Source organism: Dama dama, chromosome 4 (assembly GCF_033118175.1).
Source record: "Dama dama isolate Ldn47 chromosome 4, ASM3311817v1, whole genome shotgun sequence".
NCBI lineage: Eukaryota > Metazoa > Chordata > Mammalia > Artiodactyla > Cervidae > Dama > Dama dama.
This window is the reverse complement of record NC_083684.1, coordinates 36,495,055-36,513,352: the sequence shown is the minus strand read 5'-3', so window position 1 is coordinate 36,513,352 and position 18,298 is coordinate 36,495,055.

Here is an 18,298-nt window from a genome sequence, read left to right as displayed (position 1 = left end):
ACAGTTAACACATTATAACATTTTAAAGTTTGTTTTCAACAGCTAGTTATGAAGTATGCAAAGACAACAAAGTATGGCCCAATCACAGAATAAAGAAATACAAATGGTCCCTGAGAAAGTAATGGAATTAGACTTATTAAACAAATACTTTGAATCTATTATCTGAAAAATTCTGAAAGAGCTAAAGGAAATCATAGACAAAGAGCTAAATGAAACAAGGAGAATGACAGCCCAATAAATAGAGACTGCCAGTAAAGACATGGAAATTGTAAAAAGAAATTTAAATTCTGGAGATATAAACGTACAATAATGAAATGAAAATTCACTATTCACTTGAAGGTTTAAATAGTATATTTTAGCAGGCAAAGGAAAGAATTTGTGAGCATAAAGACAGGCCACTTGAAAAGATCAAGTCTGAGGAGTAGAATGAAAGAATGAAGAAAAATTAATGAAGATGATGAATGATGAAGAATCTGAGACCAACAGTATAAGATCGCGTGTACTAATGTACACATAATAGGAGTCCCAGGAGGGGAGACTGAAAGAGACAAGATGAATATTTGCCAAAATAATGGCTAGAGATGTCCTAAATTTTAAAAACTACACAAAATTATATACCTAAGGAACTCAATGAAATTGAAATACTTTGATATAAATCTAACAATATAGATATAAGATCTGTATGAGAAAAAAACTATCATATTTGATGAAAAAAGTTAAAGAATTAAGTAAATGGAGAGATATTCCATGTTCACACATTGAAAGACTCAGTATGGTCTGATGAAATCTCAATCAAAATCTCAACAACTCATATTGTGGATATCAAGGAACTGATTCTAAAGTTTAAATGGAGAGACAGAAGACCCAGAATAGCCAACACAATATAGAAACAAAAGACCAAAATCAGATAGCTGATGCTACCGGACTTCAAGTCTTACTATAAAGCCACAGGAATCAAACTTTGTGGAAGTGGTGATATAGACAAATAGATCAATGGAACATAATAATACAAAGGCCAGAAACAGACTCATATAAAAATAAACTGACTTTTGACAAAGACACAAAAACGAATCTAAAGATTCTTAAAGAATTTATAAAAATGTTAACATAATACTCAGCAAAGTTGAAGGATACAAGATCAGCACATAAAAATCATTTATATTTCTGTATACTAGCAATGAACAATCTAAAAAGGATCTTAAGAAATTAATTTCACTTATAGTTGCATCCAAGAGAATAACATACCTAGGAATAAATGTAACCAAGGGGATGAAGGATTTATACACTGAAAACTAAGAACATTACTGAAAGAAATTAAGGGAGACCTAAGTGAATGGAAAGACATATTGTTAAGATAGCATTACTAGCCATCTACACATTCAAAACAATTCCTATTACAAATTAAATGACTATTTTATAGCAGAAATGGAAAAACCTATTATCAAATTAATATGGAATTTCAAGAGGGCCCAAATAATCAAAATAATACTGAAGAAGTAGAACAATATTGGAAGATGCACAGTTCTTGATTTCAAAATTTATTACTACAAAACAAGAGTAATCAAAACAAAAATAGCCACGTAGATAAATGTAAAAGAACTAGGAGTCCAGAGATAAACCCAGAGCTCTGTGGCCTACTGATTTTCTACAAGGGTACCAAGAGCATCCAATGGAAAAGGAATAATCTCTTCAACAAACAATTCTAGGACAGCTGGATTTTCACATGCAAGAGAGTGAATTTGGAGCTCTACTTTTCATCATATATCGAAATGAATTCAGAATGGATCAATGACCTAATTGTAAGAGCCAAAATTTAAAACTCTTAGCAGAAAACCTAAGGGCAAACTCTGTGACCTTTGTCACATTGTTAGATGTGACACCAAAAGCACAAGTAAAAGCAAGAACAAAAACATAGATAAATAGGGCTTCATAAAAATTTTTTTAAAATATGCACTAAAAGACATTGTCAAGAAAACAAAAAGGCAACTTTGAGAATGGGGAAAATAAGGTGCAAATGTTTGATTTACTTTTCTAATATCTAGAATTCTTCAGATCTTTGGGCTTCCCTGGTGGCTAGGTTGATAAAGAATCCACCTGTAATGCAGGAGATCTGGATTTGATCCCTGGGTCAGTAATTATCCCCTGGAAAAGGCAATAGCAACCCACCCCAGTATTCTTGCCTTGGAAATCCCATGGACAGAGGAGTTTGTTTGTTTGTTTTGACAGAGGAGTTTTTCATGCTATAGTCCATGGGATCGCAGAAAGTTAGACATGACTTAGAGACTAAACCACAACCACAATATCTAGAATATATAAAGAATTCCTACATTTCAACAATAAAAACACAAACAACTCAATTATAATTTTACCAGTGTACTTGAAGAGCCATTTCTCAAAAGGTCTATTAAAGGGTAGAAATCACAGGAAAAGATGCTTAACCATTAGAGGTGTACAAACCAAAAGCCCAAAGAGCTGTCAATGTATACCCACTAAAATGACTATCATTTAAAGAAATCGAAAATAAGAAGTGTTGTCAAGGATGTGGAAGAATTGGAACACCCCTGGTTGGAATATAAAATGTTGCAGCCGCTATTAAAAAAAAAGTTTGACCTTTTTTTGAAAAAATATACAATTACTGTACAACCCACAACCCAGGAATTCCATTCCTAGGTATATACCAAATGAGTGAAAACAGGGACTCAAACAAATACTTGTTCACAGATATTCATAGTAGCACTATTTACAGTAGGCAAAAGGTGAGGATGACTCAAATGTTCATTAACAGATATATAAACAAAATGTGGCACATACATGGAAGGGAAATAACTGGGTCTCAGAAGGAACACATTGTTTCTCTATGCCACAAATTGACTGAATCTAAAACATAGTGCTAAGTGAAAGGAGCCAGACCCCAAAGGTCATAGGTAGTATGATTCCACTTACTTGAAATATCCAGAATATAGGCAAATGTGTATAGAGGCAGAAAGCATACCGGTGATTGCCAGTTATTGGAGCATCAGGGGCATGGGGTTGATATGTATGGGGTTTACTTTTGGGGTGATATAAATATTTTGAAACATTTAATAGTGCTAATGTCTCACAACATTGTATTAAATTCTGGTGGAATATGTCTTATCTGAATATGAATTTCATGTCCATTGAAAAATAATCCAAATAGGTGGGGGGGGGGCATTTTGTAGCAATACATACTAGATTTTTGTAGATTTAAACTGAATTACTCTCTCAGTCTTGATATCTCTCCACAACCCATTCTCTCTATCTGGGAAAACATCTTTTCTGTTTTCACTGATAACTGCTGCTCATTTAAGTCTATTTATAATTTTATGAGTTTCTTCCATGTCAGCTATCATCTGTTGTTTTCAATAATTTACCCAGTAAAGTTACAGTATTTGTTTAATGAACACAAACATGATACTTCTATGTGTCTGTGCCTATAAATTAGAAATTCTGGGTCCATGTATTTTTTCACCTATACCATAAAGCAGATAATTTTGGCCAAATTGTTTCATTTATTTAGGTCTAATTTATTTCACATTCTAAATTCATTTTATTATTACTTAAAAAACGCCCTAAGGCTATTATTTAACATCTAATTGATTTATGTGGGTTTTGATTATTAAAACACTATAAAATCAATAAAACTGCAACTGCCAGCATTAAAGCAGAGATGTTATAATAGTCATGTTTCATTCACTCATTCAACAAATACTCTGAGCACTTATTCTGTACTGTCCCTAGAGATATAAATATTATCACCAATGGTATAATCATTAATGATTAATCCACTGAGTCTATGTGAAACACACAGATAATGATGATGATTATGGCGATGATGAAAATATTTATTACTATATTTTAGAAACCCTCTGGAAAAAATACCAAGAGATAAAGATAATTATTCCTATGTTAAAATCATTTTTCATTTTAAGAGGCCTAATTAAAACTGATGTAAAACATTTGTAAATCAATTATTTGATGCACAAATGTACAGATGACACCTATATGTTTGGTGATAATAAGTAAGATTTTCTGAAGAGATAATTCTATTGATGCATTTAAGTTACTCATCAGTACACTATCTTCCATGTAATAGTGAAAGTGTCAGTCGCTCAGCTGTGGCTGACCCTTTGCGATCCCATGGACTGTAGCCTGCCAGGCACCTCTGTCCATGGAATTCTCCAGGCAAAAATACTGGAGTGGGTAGCCACTCCCTTCTCCAGGGGATCTTCCTGCCCCAGGGATCAAACCCACATCTGAATTGCAGGCAGATTCTTTACCACTTGAGCTACCAGGAAAGCCCAATAGAGTGTGTACACCTTGAATTTCTTATAACTTGGAAGTCATCCCTCCACACACCTCTAAAGCAGTCAGATAAGGGGATGATTGCCCTCAGCCTATTATTAGTTATTAATTATTGTAAATTGCAAAATATCTAGGGTATGAGACCAGCACTATAATTCCAAGAAGAGCTGTCCCTTCAATTTTGGTATTGCAGACAGCATTAGAAGTAGAATATTATAATGTAGAAAAAGAAATACTTAGATGTGATGAGAACACAACTAGATCATTGACTGTCAGTAATGAGCTGTATGATATTTAGTGAGTTATTATTATGGTGATAGATGGAATATAGTCTTATTGTGGTGATCATTTTATAATGTGTAAAAAATCACAAAACTAGGCCATACAACTGAAACTAATATAATATTGGATGTTAATTATAACTCAACAAAAAGTAGGTATGAGACCCAGTTTAGATACCTAAAAATAAAAGCAAGGCAAAAAAAAGCCCCATGTATTTTGATATAGGATTTGTGCTGGACCATGGGAAAGTGGATCACAGGACAGAAATGGTATGGACCTAACAGAAGCAGAAGATATTAAGAAGAGGTGGCAAGAATACACAGAACTATACAAAAAAGATCTTCATGACCAAGATAACCACAATGGTGTGATCACTCACCTAGAGCTAGACACCCTGGAATGTGAAGGCAAGTGGGCCTTAGAAAGCATCACTACGAACAAAGCTAGTGGAGGTAATGGAATTCCAGTTGATCTATTTCAAATCCTAAAAGATGATGCTGTGAAAGTGTTGCATTCAGTATGCCAGCAAATTTGCAAAACTCAGCAGTGGCCATTGGACTGGAAAATGTCAGTTTTCATTCCAATCCTGAAGAAAAGCAGTGCCAAAGAATGTTCAAACCATGGTACAACTGCCCTCATCTCACGCTAGCAAGATAATGCTCTAAATTCAGCTACCCAGGCTTCAACAGTATGTGACCTATGAACTTCCAGATGTAGAAGCTGGATTTAGAAAAAACAAAGTAACAAGAGATCAAATTCCCAACATCTGTTGGATCATAGAAAAGGCAAGAAAATTCCAGAAAAACATCTATTTCTGCTTTATTGATTATGCCAAAGACTTTGACTGTGTAGGTCACAACACAAGCTGTGGAAAATTCTTCAAGAGATGGGAATACCAGACCACCTTACCTGCCTCTTCAGAAATCTGTATGCAGGTCAAGAAGCAACAGTTAGAACTGGACATGGAACAACGGACTGGTTCCAAATTAGGAAAGGAGCATGTCAAGGATATATATTGTCACCCTGCTTATTTAACTTCTATGCAGAGTATATCACATGAAATGCTGGGCTGATGTATCACAAATTGGAATCAACATTGCTGGGAGAAATACCAATAACCTCAGATACGCAAATGAAACCACTCTTATGGCAGAAAGTGAAGAAGAACTAAAGAGCCTCTTGATGAAAGTGAAAGAGGAGAGTGAAAAAGTTGGCTTAAAACTCAACATTCAGAAAACTAAGATCATGGCATCTGGCCCCATTACTTCATGGGAAATAGATGGAGAAACAATGGAAACAGTGACAGACTTTATTTTCTTGGGCTCCAAAGTCACTGCAGATGGTGACTGCAGCCATGAAATTAAAAGACGCTTTCTCCTTGGAAGAAAAGTTATGACCAACCTAGACAGCATATTAAAAAGCAGAGACATTACTTTGTCAACAAAGGTCTGTCTAGTCAAGGCTATGGTTTTCCCAGTAGTCATGTATAGATGTGAGGGTTGGGCTATAAAAAAGCTGAGTGATGAAGATTGATGCTTTTGAACTGTGGTGTTGGAGAAGACTCTTGAGAGTTCCTTGGACTGCAAGGAGATCCAACCAGTCAATCCTAAAGGAAATCAGTCCTGAATATTCATTGGAAGGACTGATGCTGAAGCTGAAACTCCAATACTTTGGCCACCTGATGCAAAGAACTTACTCATTGGAAAAGACCCTGATGCTGGGAAAGATTGAAGGCAGGAGCAGAAGGGGACGACAGAGGATTAGATGGTTGGATGGCATCACCGACTCGATAGACGTGAGTTTGAGCAAGCTCCAGGAGTTGTTGATGGACTGAGGAGCCTGGGGTGCTGCAGTCCATGGAGTTGCAAAGAGTTGGACATAACTGAGCGACTATACTGAACTGAACTGATGTTAAAGTTACTGGCATCCTAAAAATGTGCTAGACGTGTACCTATCTTCAAAGAACTCATGACCATTTGGTTGTATCAGTTACCTATTGGAACATGAAAACTACCCCAGCTCGGTGATATAAAATAAAACCCACTTATCATTTCCCATGATGTACTTGGTTGATAGGGTGATTATTCTGGTTTGAATTGACTTTTCTGGGGCTAGATTCTCAGATACCCTGTTTCTCAGCAGAAACATCTGGGATGACTTGGGTAGCTAGGGCCTTTGTTCATGCGGTTCTCATTCTGCAGAAATTCAGTTTGGGCTTGTTCACAAGATGGCATGAGGATGCAGAAAACAGAGGGAAAGTTCCAAGGTGCAAACATTTTCAAGGTTTTTGCTTGCCTCTCATTTTCAAATATACCATGTTCCAGTGAGAATCACATAGCAAAACACAGATTCAAAGGCTAAATAAATACATTCCAACTCCAGATGAAAGGAGCAAGACTATCACAAGGTCATAAATATAGCGACGTAAAGAGTTATTTGTCCCTTTTAAACATAATGTTCCACATTGCACTAATGGATAAATCCCCTTCTCATTTTAGATCTTGAGGTTAAAATATCTCCTCACTCCAAAAGGAAGTCACAACCCAACACAAAATTGTGAGCCCTGAATAGAGGATTTAGAGTGCAACAATTATTAACAAACCCAATGTGAATTTGCAGGATTCTTTTACTGATAGCATCTTTCGATTCTCTAATGATCTGGATTTCTGTCAACTTTCTCAATTGGCAGGAGGGGAAACCTGATCCTATTATGTAGCCAGTAATGTCATAGTAGTTTATTTATAGGAATCTTAATTATTCATTACAGCCTTCCTTAGGATAGGATAATATTCCCCAGAAAGTGTTTAGAAAATGATCATTTAAGTTCTTGTGGTAGAACAGGTTTGTGGATTACTGGGTTAAGTTTTTGTAAAATCTATTACTGCAGGAATTTTAAAAATACTTCAATATGCTGATAAGTATTGCATTTTTAAATAAGGGAGTATAATGTATATTGTCTTCTAAACTTAATTCCATTTTTTAGATAAAGAAAACAAGGGCTCAATGACTACACTTAAAAAGAACTTCTTCTGATCTAGGCATTTACACGTCCACAATTTCATTCAATGTTTACAACTGATACAGGTGTTGTTATATATTCGAAAACTTACAAAACAGAAGAAAAGAGAAGCGAGCTAACTTGTCAGATTCCACATATCTTGGAAGTGACAGGTTTGTGTACCAAACCTATTTTGACTCAGGACACAACCTAACTCTAACAAGCTACCAATTTCAGGTGATGCTTCTTCCAACCTCTACCCCTAGAAGTTAAGGGGATCTTTGTTAGCCTCTCCCAGGGCCATAATTCTCTTCTGGTCCCAAACGGGGCACTCACGCTCTGAACAGGCATGTGATGCTTTCCGGCCAGGACCACTCAAAGCACAGCATTAAGCACATATTCTACCCCCAGATCAATTCCCGTATTGCTCTCCAAGAACACTCTGCACAGCTAGTCAGTGAGGCTTCATATTAATCATGTTTTCTAATTATTTATTTATTAGAACAAGGGAGTTGAACACCTGGCAACATTTACATTTGCAAATTAGGGAAGTGGCCTCACTCCAGCAGAAATCTGATTTTATTATTTGCCTTATAAAATCAAGTTGACTCAGTGGTGGAGAAAGTTATATTAATATAAACAAGGATGAAATGCTGGAAATAAACTCTTGTCCCACTTTCAGGTTTGATATATGTTGCATAAATTTGTACACTTGAAACCTTATTCATGAAGCAATTGTTAGGGTGAAATAAATAGGGTATATCAATATTTCTCATATTTTTTTTTACTAATTTTTATTGGAGAATAGTTGCTTTACAATTTTGTGCTAGTTTCTACTATACAACAAAGTGAAACAGCTCTACGTAAACCTGTATCCCCTTTTTTGGATTTCCGCAGAGCACTGACTAGGGCTCCCTGAGCTATACAGTAGGTACTCATTAGTTATCTATTTTACACACAGTAGTGGGTATATGTCAGTTCCAGTTTCCCAGTTTATCCTACCCTTCCTTGCTGTACATATGTTTGTTCTCTAAATCCATGTCTCTGTTTCTGTTTTGCAGATATGATCATCTACACCATTTTTCTTGGTTCCATATATATTTCTTAACATTCTCTTTCTGACTAATGTCACTCTGTATGACTGTCTCTAGATCCATCCATGTCTCTGAAGAACAACCCAATTTTTTCCTTTTAATGGCTGAGTAATATTCCACTACATATACATATATATATATATGTATATGTATATATATACACCACATCTTTATCCATTCCTCTGTTGATGGATATTTAGGTTGCTTTTCCTAGCTATTTTAAATAGTGCTGCAAGAAAATTGAGGTGCATGTGTCTTTTTCAATTATGGTTTTCCCCGGGTATGTGCTCGGTTTTAGGATTGCTGGGTCCATTTTTTCAAAAAATCTTTGTTCAACACTTGCTATATTCATGCCACTGCATTTGGCACTAGTGTCATAATTTAAGGACATGAGTTGAAACATACATGTTGTCAATTGCTAAACTACACTAAATACAGTCTCCATGTCTTTATTAGATATGGCGATTATATTTTAGGTGCTTATGAGGCTTAAAATGGATAGAAGTACAGCACTTAGCTCATATAATAAATAATTATAAATAGGAATAAATAGAAATGGATGTAAGTAAAGCACTTAAATCATAGGTGAGTCATACCCAGTATTAGTTGGCTACTCATGGTCCCCATCCCACTTAAGCATGGTGATCATAAAGATAAAAAGACATAGTCCATAGTTACATAGGCCATAGTTCAGTCATTAAGGAAGATCAATTAGTTTTTGAAAAAAAATATGATCAGTATCACAAAAAATATCAAATATATGCGAGTGAAAGGTAATTTTGGATATAACATAAAGATCACAAGTTCTCTAAATACATAGCACATTTGACCATTGAACAAGCGGGTTAGAAATGCAGACCCTCTGTACAGTAGAAAATCTGCATGTAACTTTGCAGTTGACTCTCTGAATCCTTGGTTCGATGTCCTCAGATTCAGCCAACTGAGGATCGTGTGGTACTGTAGAATTTACAATTGGAAAAAAAATCCACATACATGGACCCATGCATTCAAATCTGTATTGTTCAATGGTCAACTGGTATCTAAGAAAGAGAGAAGGGAGCTAGGATTAGAAGATGTTTACATGATGAATGGATTCAGAATGAGCCTTGGGTAACATGAAATTTATCCTGTAGCCAAATTATTCCACTGACAGCCAGGAGTCACACTTCATGGACTTTAATTTAGCCATTGTGTACCTTGTGGGAGGGAAATTGAGAATGGAGATGAGAGAGCCAACTGGAGTACTATATAATTGTAATTTCTTACATGATGCCAAATCCTCCAACTTTCTGGATTCACTCTCTAAACCACAAGTTCCCCAAAAGAATATTTCTCTCCTTTGCAAGAAAATTTCAAACCTCCTAGACACAGCAGTCCAATTGCATCAGCTGTTAAAATTAGAACATCTCTGTCTGTTGAAGCACTTCAGGCTAGAGATAATGATGACCCAAACAAGGGCAGTGAATATGAAATTAAGAAAACACACGGAAGACTCCCTCTCCTATTCGGTAAAAAGTTCTCAGATAGGGCCCTGTGTGCAAATTAAGAATTGTATATCTGAATTCTTTAAAAAACAAACATGTGGTAAACTACCTTCCAAAGGAATGTGTAACACTGAAGAACATTTCTGAAATGACCGGTAAATATGTTGAACATGGAGCAAGTTGAAATAAAAGAGCAGAGTGAGAACTCAGCAGCGTCACACTGGCCACACAACTTCACACTTCATTTCTATGAGGGATATTATTAAACTACGAACACCATATGTATCACAAAATATTTGAGGTTATCAGCATATTACTAGGCATATAATACATTTTCAATGAGATTATAAATTCATGACATAATATACAAAGTATAATGGTATGAAAGATTTCTGTTGGCCAGAAAAAATTTCTTCAGTAGAAAGAAAGAATTAATGGAAAAGTAATTTGAGATAAATACTCTATGTGTATTAATCCATGCTAGAGCCCAGAAAAATAAAAAGAGAAGAAATAAAGTTTACTGATAGGAAATGAAAAGTAAGCACATTTATTTCTACATATCACCAAGATTTGAATTAAGATGCACCTAGAAAAGAGAAAGCAGGCAGTTGAATTGCTCACCTGGTGGGGATCCAATTGCCCTACATGGGAAGCGCTAGCTACCTGCATGGAAAACAGATGTTACCACTTCTACTTTATGTGGTAGCAAGAAGCTGGTGAGGTAAAAATTCTGTGTTAACTTCAGTGCTGTGATTTTTACTGTTTAGTAACTTTTCAAATCTCTGTATAGCAGGAGGAGATACAAACATTTATTCACTTTTTTTTCTTTCTTTGCTGTACCTACATATTATATCACATTTGCTTGTTTTGGGGATTAGCTAACCTTTGCTCTACAGAGATGCTTCTTTTTCTTGTGGGGTATTGATGCTGTAATAGGGGGCCTTCGGTTTTTCCTTGGTCCAAGTGAGTTGGTGGCCCAGTGCCAGCTGAGTCACCACTCTGGACTTCGAGCTAGGAGACCAAGTGACCTAGGAGTAGCGGAAGAGCCAGTGTCTCCAAGGGCAATAAGCATTCTGAAGAACTGACTTCCAAGAGAACATCACTAGTAAAACAGGAGACTTTTATTTTAGGAGAATATCTGCATGATATTCAGACCTCTTCACTGCATTCTCTTTCTTCTCTGAATTTGCAATGAACTCAGGTTCTGCTGTTCTGCTGGATGTGAGTGAGCAAGTTCTGGCCTTTGGCAATCTCATGACAGCTGCTAAACTTAAGAAAGATATATGTACATATGGCAACTTCTGTAATAATACAATGCAGAGTATCATCAATACTGTTATCAGAATGTCTGAGATATATGTGGGTATACATGTGTGTATGTCTATATTCAAAAATATTGAGTAAAAAACACTTCAGTGATACCTAAATTATGGGTTTTAATTTCTCCTCCTTTATAACTGATTCCTTCTACACTGAATGTGAATTATGCATACAATCAGAAACAATGTGAACAAAAGCATTATACACAATAAAACTCTTAAAGTTAACATTAAATATCTAAATTGATCAATAATTCTGTTTGGAGAATAGTTTGATATTTGAAATTAGGGAAAACCAATGGTGTACTCTGGAGAAATATACTATTCAAAAGAAGTCAAAAAGAAAGAAATTATAAGAGAAAAAAATCCATCATGAAGCCTTTATACTCCTCTACAAAGAACTTTGACATAGAAAATAGTAGTAAAATAAATTTTTCAGTGAAAGGAAATATATTTATGTAAGTGGGGTTTTGAGTCTGCCAGTTAAACCGCCACTCATGCTCTCATGTGATCTTTCAGTAATGTTGTAATGTGGTTATTATTGTCCTGTTTTGCATATTAAGTGGTCTTTGCAAAGACATTCAGCTGTTAAGTGTGAACTAGAGCTGAAACTGAGGTTTCCTGACTAGAAATCTACTCCTAGTGAACTCAAAAAAAAAAAAGAAAGTGTGAGAGAGAAACGAGATAAAAATCACATTTGGGAATTCTATATTTGTGATGTGAACAAGAAAATATCCTTAACAGATATACAGATCCCTAAAAAAGACAGAAAAATCACTATACAAAGTTTTGATCTTTTTTGTTGGAGGATAATTGCTTTACAAAGTTGTGGTGGTCTCTGCCGTACATAAACATGAATCTGTCATACTTTTATACATAATCCCTCTCAGTGGGCCTCCCTCCCCCACCCCATTCAGTTCAGTTCAGTTGCTCAGTCATGTCTGACTCTTTGCAACCCCATGAACAGCAGCACGCCAGGCCTCCCTGTCCATCACCATCTCCCGGAGTTTACCCAAACTCATGTCCACTGAGTCGGTGATGCCATTTAACCATCTCATCTTCTGTCATCCCTTTCTCCTCCTGCCCTCAATCTTTCCCAGCATCAGGGTCTTTCCAAATGAGTCAGCTCTTCGCATCAGGTGGCCAAAGTATTGGAGTTTCAGCTTCAACATCAGTCCTTCCAATGAACACCCAGGACTGATCTCCTTTAGGATGAATTGATTGGATCTCCTTGCAGTCCAAGGGACTCTCAAGAGTCTTCTCCAACACCACAATTCAAAAGCATCAGTTCTTTGGCACTCAGCTTTCCTTATAGTCCAACTCTCACATCCATACATGACTACTGGAAAAACCATAGCCTTGACTAGACGGACCTTTGTTGACAAAGTAATATCTCTGCTTTTTAATATTCTGTCTAGGTTGGTCATAACTTTTCTTCCAAGGAGTAATCGTCCTTTAATTTCATGGCTGCAATCACCATCTGCAGTGATTTTGGAGCCCCCCAAAAATAAAGTCAGCTACTGTTTCCCCTGTTTCCCCATCTATTTGCCATGAAGTGATGGGACCAGACCATTACACCGCTCTGGGTCATCACAGAGTGCCAGGCTGAGCTCCCTGTGGCAGTGCAGCAGCTTCCCACTAGTCATCTCTTTTACACATGAGAGTGTATACACATCAATGCTACTCTCTGAATTTGTCCTACCCTCTCCTCCTCTTCTGTGTTCACGAATCTGTTCTCTACATCTACATCTCCATTTCTTCTCTGTAAGACAGGTTTACCAGTACTTTTTTTCTAGATTCCACATATATGCATTAATATACAATATTTGTTTTTCTCTTTTTGACTTTCTTTATTCGGTATAACAGACTCAAGGTTCACCTACCTCATAAAAGTGACTCAAACTTGTGCATTTTCACAGCAGAGTAATATTCCATTTCGTGTATATACCACAACTTCTTGATCCATTCATCTGTTGATGGACATCTAGGTTGCTTCCATGTCCTGGCTATATATTTCTTTATCTTTCTGTCAAAATTAATCTAACATGTTGTCCAAATCACATGGGATTGGAGCAGGCACCAAAAGTAAAATGGGATATAAAGAAACACAGGCTTCTTCTCATGCTGAGCACTAACGATTATACAACACACTGTATTAGGCTTTACATTCACTAGACCAATTAACTCTTAGAAATATCTTATGTATCTAGATCATCTATATGTATATATTTATATGATGGAATATTACTTGGTCATAAAAAAGAACGGACTTTTGCCATTTGCAATAGCATGGATGGACCTGAAGGGTATTATGCTAAACAAGTGGGACAGAGAAAGCCATATACCATATGATTCCGCTCATATATAGAGTCTAAAAAAACAAAATCAATGAACAAATGAAACAAAAACAGATTTAGACACAGAGAACAAATCAGTAGTTGTCGGGGGTGGGGGGTGGGGGGGAGGAGGAGGCAAAATAGGTACGAAGGATTAAGAGGTACAAACGCCCAGGTATAAGTCACAGGGATGTAACGTACAGCACAGTGAACAGAGACAGTATTTCATAATAACTTTTCAATGTGTAACGTATAGAAAGATTGAAGCACTGTTCTCCTGAAACTAATAAAATTGTATCCCTGAAACAAATATAATGCTGTAAGTCAACTATATTTCAATTTTTAAAAAAATTAAAAATCTTCTGAGAGCAACCCCCCATCTCCCATTTAAAGATGAGCTAAAGGGGGCTTGGAGAAAGTTGAATAACTTTACCGGCGATTTCTTAGGTCATAAGCATAGCTTTGGAATTTGAAGTTGGGTGTCTGTGGTTCTGAAGCCATCATGTGTGTGTATGTGTGTGTGTTTATTTCTCTGTTTGTTCTGGTTTGTTTTATCTATGCAGTATAGGCAAACAGCTCAAATTTTTTCATAGCTTCAATTTTAGAACGGGCATCAAGGAAAGGTTCTTGAACTTAGAAATAATTTTGTAACTAGGAAATCCCAGGAAACATAGGTGATAAAGTGATGTCATCTCTAAGTCTGGTGTTGTTAATCTGGATTCACTGTGACACTGTTTGCACACATACACACAACTATGTGTTTACAACTAGTTACACAAACCATCATTCTACCTTTGATTAAGCCAAGATAATTTCTCATTAATCACTGAGTCACAGCTTTGTCAACTTCACCATGCCATTTTAAAATAAGGACACCTAATTCAAGCTGAAACACATCTCAGAGGCTCAATACAGTATGCCTATTTCTCAAATTCAAATCATCACATTGTATACTTTTATTATATACAAGCTTACTGGTCAATTATTGGGGTCAAGAGTCAGACATGACTAAGTGACTGAACAACATACCTCTGTAGGATTGGAAAATGCAATAATTATATATTTTTTGCATAATTTTTCTTGCCATTATTTCAGCAAAATCATTTCAATCTGAATTGTTTTTTATAAGGTTATTCATTTTACTAATCTTTAAGTTGTAGCAATATACTTGTAGCAATCATACTCTTGTATGATTCTTTTTTACAATAAAAACAAGATTTTTTAAATTTAAATTGCAAGGGAAGTGGAGAAATGTAGCTTCACATGGATTTTTGGGGAGCATTAACTTTCTCTGCCACAGTTGTGAATTCACCTTCCAACTTAGTTTTGGAGCAGCCTCAGTTCTCATCAAATAAAACAAAAAAAGATATTGTAATCGCAACCCTCTCAGTAGGCAATTTGAAAAGGAAATAAGACAAATCACCAGTGAGAATATGGAAGGCATTCATTATTAATACCTAACAAAATAATGCAAAGGGAACCATTTAAAATATTTCATTAATGTTTTAAATCCTCCATGCTTATTAGGTTGTGGGAATATAGTTCTCAGGTGTTTCTGGTGAAAATGCAAATTGATATAGCTTTTAGAAAAAAATCTGGCTATATGAAATAAAATCTAAATGTATAAACCTTGGGATTAGCACATTCTGTTTCAGACTTTTCTCTTAAAGTAGTTATCAAACAAGTACACCAAGATATATGTGTGTGTGAAAATATTCACTGTGACAATGTGAATACACACACACACACACACACACACAAAGTAACTTGGTTGTTTGTTTATTAGGATTCACTATGGTGACCCATAAATTTTAGGCTTTTAAAACAATAAGAACTTCATAGATGGATGAGTATAGATAGATAGATTGACAGATAGGCAGACAGACAGCAGCTATATCTGGGATACTTTATTAATAAATAGTGTGATTAAAAAATCAAGTTAGTATCAGTTAAGAAAAGAGTGAATCAGGTATTATTTCTTGCTAATCATACACCACAGTCATATATAATCCTTACAGCAACTCTTTGACTTGGATGTTAAAATCTATACTTTAAAGAAGCAGCAAAGACTTCAACTCACAGAAGACTGAAAGTGGTACATTTGGGATTTCAACTCAGGTCCAAATCTGGTTCCAAATCCGATGCTCTCCCTACTGCACCAGGCTGCTTCCACAGCAGTCGGAACTCGTCTGCACCTGTTCCATACTTGTTTGCATTTTTCCATTTTAAATCAGCAGCCACCCCCCTGCCCCACCAGGCTCAGCAACACTTTGGTTCCCTTTCCCATGGCTGAGGCGGATCCACTCACCTCCCTGGCATGCACGCGCAGCTCTGCAGTGTACCCGAGCATCTGGCAATCCACCCAGCGAGAGAGACTGGGAAGCACAGAAAATTCCTCAGAGAGCTGGCAACATCTGTTTGATAGGCAATGAAAAATAAACTCGTAATAAACCCATTTCAGGAGCAAAAAAAAAAAAAAAAAAAAAGGCTCCTCAAAGTGCTGATTATTCTTTTTGTGCAAGTGTAGTAATGCTGGTCTACTTGACAAGTAGAAAAACAGCTTGTCTGGAAGCAAATGATCACAGCCAGAGGGTGAGGCTGCTCACACCAGGAGTGAGCGCAGGCGAGGGCAGATGAGGAAGCATGTAGAAAGATTGCCTAGAAAGCCTGCACCACCTGTGGCTGGCTCCTGGCATAGAGGAGTGACCCAGGTGGTGGAGTGAGGAGCAGATGTGTCAGGAATGAGTTTCAACCCAGGAGCAGTGACTTCCTCACCACTGCCAGGCCGCTCCCCGTTCATTCAACCATCAAAGCATTCTTCCCTTTATCCGTCCATTCACTGTTTCACTTATTCAAATATTTACTACGTACTCTAATGAAAACATCTTTTTATTATGGATATCATAGCTATTATATTGTAATTTATGGTGGTTTTCCTACAGAAAAGTAAAATTATAAAAGAATGGCAGGTGAACACTTATTGAGTTTAAATCGGATAAGACATAGATGAATATGACAAAATGAACTGAAGAAGGAAAGAACATATTTGAAAGATAAAATCATCCTTGGTAATAACTACACTCGCTACAAGCTAGTCCATGGCTATAAATGTAATTGTGGATGTAGATGAAAGGAAAGAGAATTCAATGAATCTAAAAGAGTGACTTAGTGTTTTTCTCAGGCAAAGTCATTATTATACCATGTGGAGACAAAACAGAAACTAGGCTAAAAACGGTCCATGGGTTAGCATACCATAGAAGCCAGATAAAGCTCTGTTATTATTCTCTTCATTTCTTCTCTACTCATATAAATTTTATTCTTTAACTTCTCACATGTATGCTCTTGGAACCAAAAGGTCCAGGTCAGAAATATGAAAAAGTGAGGGTGGAACAAGGGAAGGGAGAGAGAGAGAAAGAATATATTAGAGAACAGAATCTCCTGGACATCAATAGGCAATGACAGCAAAGATCAGAATATTTCCAAGAAAATGGCTGAATCTATGAGATTGAAGTGTAACAGTGTGGACCAGTTAGCCCTCAATGCTTTCCACAGCTAACTTTGAAGATCTGGCATTATTATTTACTAAGGATGCAGAAACGTCCTACCTCTCTGGCACTAATATAAAGACAGATGCAAATCTGTTCCCCATCCCCTTCTCCCAGCATCAGGAAGGTACCATGTGGTAGGGCAAGAGGAATAGCCCTTGGAGGGAGAAGGCCTTGGGTTTGGCTCTGCGCTTCATCGTTTGCTAGTTCTCTCTCCCTGTACTATTTACATGGACAGCATCTTCATCTATAAAATATGTATCACACTGTTTGGTTGATGTGATTATGGTAAGTATTAAATGAGATAATATTTATGAACTAGAATAGTGGATAATACATACTAATTATTCAATGAGCAGTAGCTATTATTCCTACCATTATGACTGTGATTATTTTCTCTGAGTCTGCTTCCTCATTTAGTTAAATTTGAATAATGATACGCAAGGTTGGAGTGAACAATAAATGATGTGCATTTTATGCATTCTAGATGATAACAGTATTCAATCTAGCTTCAAAGAGAGAGACATGGAGGCACACTGCTTACCTAGATATGTTTATAAAATAGTATACATTCAAAGAGCAATACTCTTTGAATTAATTAACTCTTTGGGCATTTAATTAAATTCTTACAGCAGGAGAAATTCCCACGTGAAGCTCCTGAGCTCAATTCCATGTTCAAAATAAAAGAGGATCAATATCCGTCAGGGTGAAGTGAAGCTTCATATATAGGAAAACAAATAGCAATTCAAAATTTCAAACACAAGTTTAGATGTTCAATAACTTAATGTTCATCTTAGGGCTGGTTACAAAAAAAATCATGAAAATTAAGCCATGCCCTGCCACAAAATGCTTACATTATAGGTCTGAAAAGGTGCTGTACTTCTTCTCACAAATAATGTTCTTTTAATACTACTGTG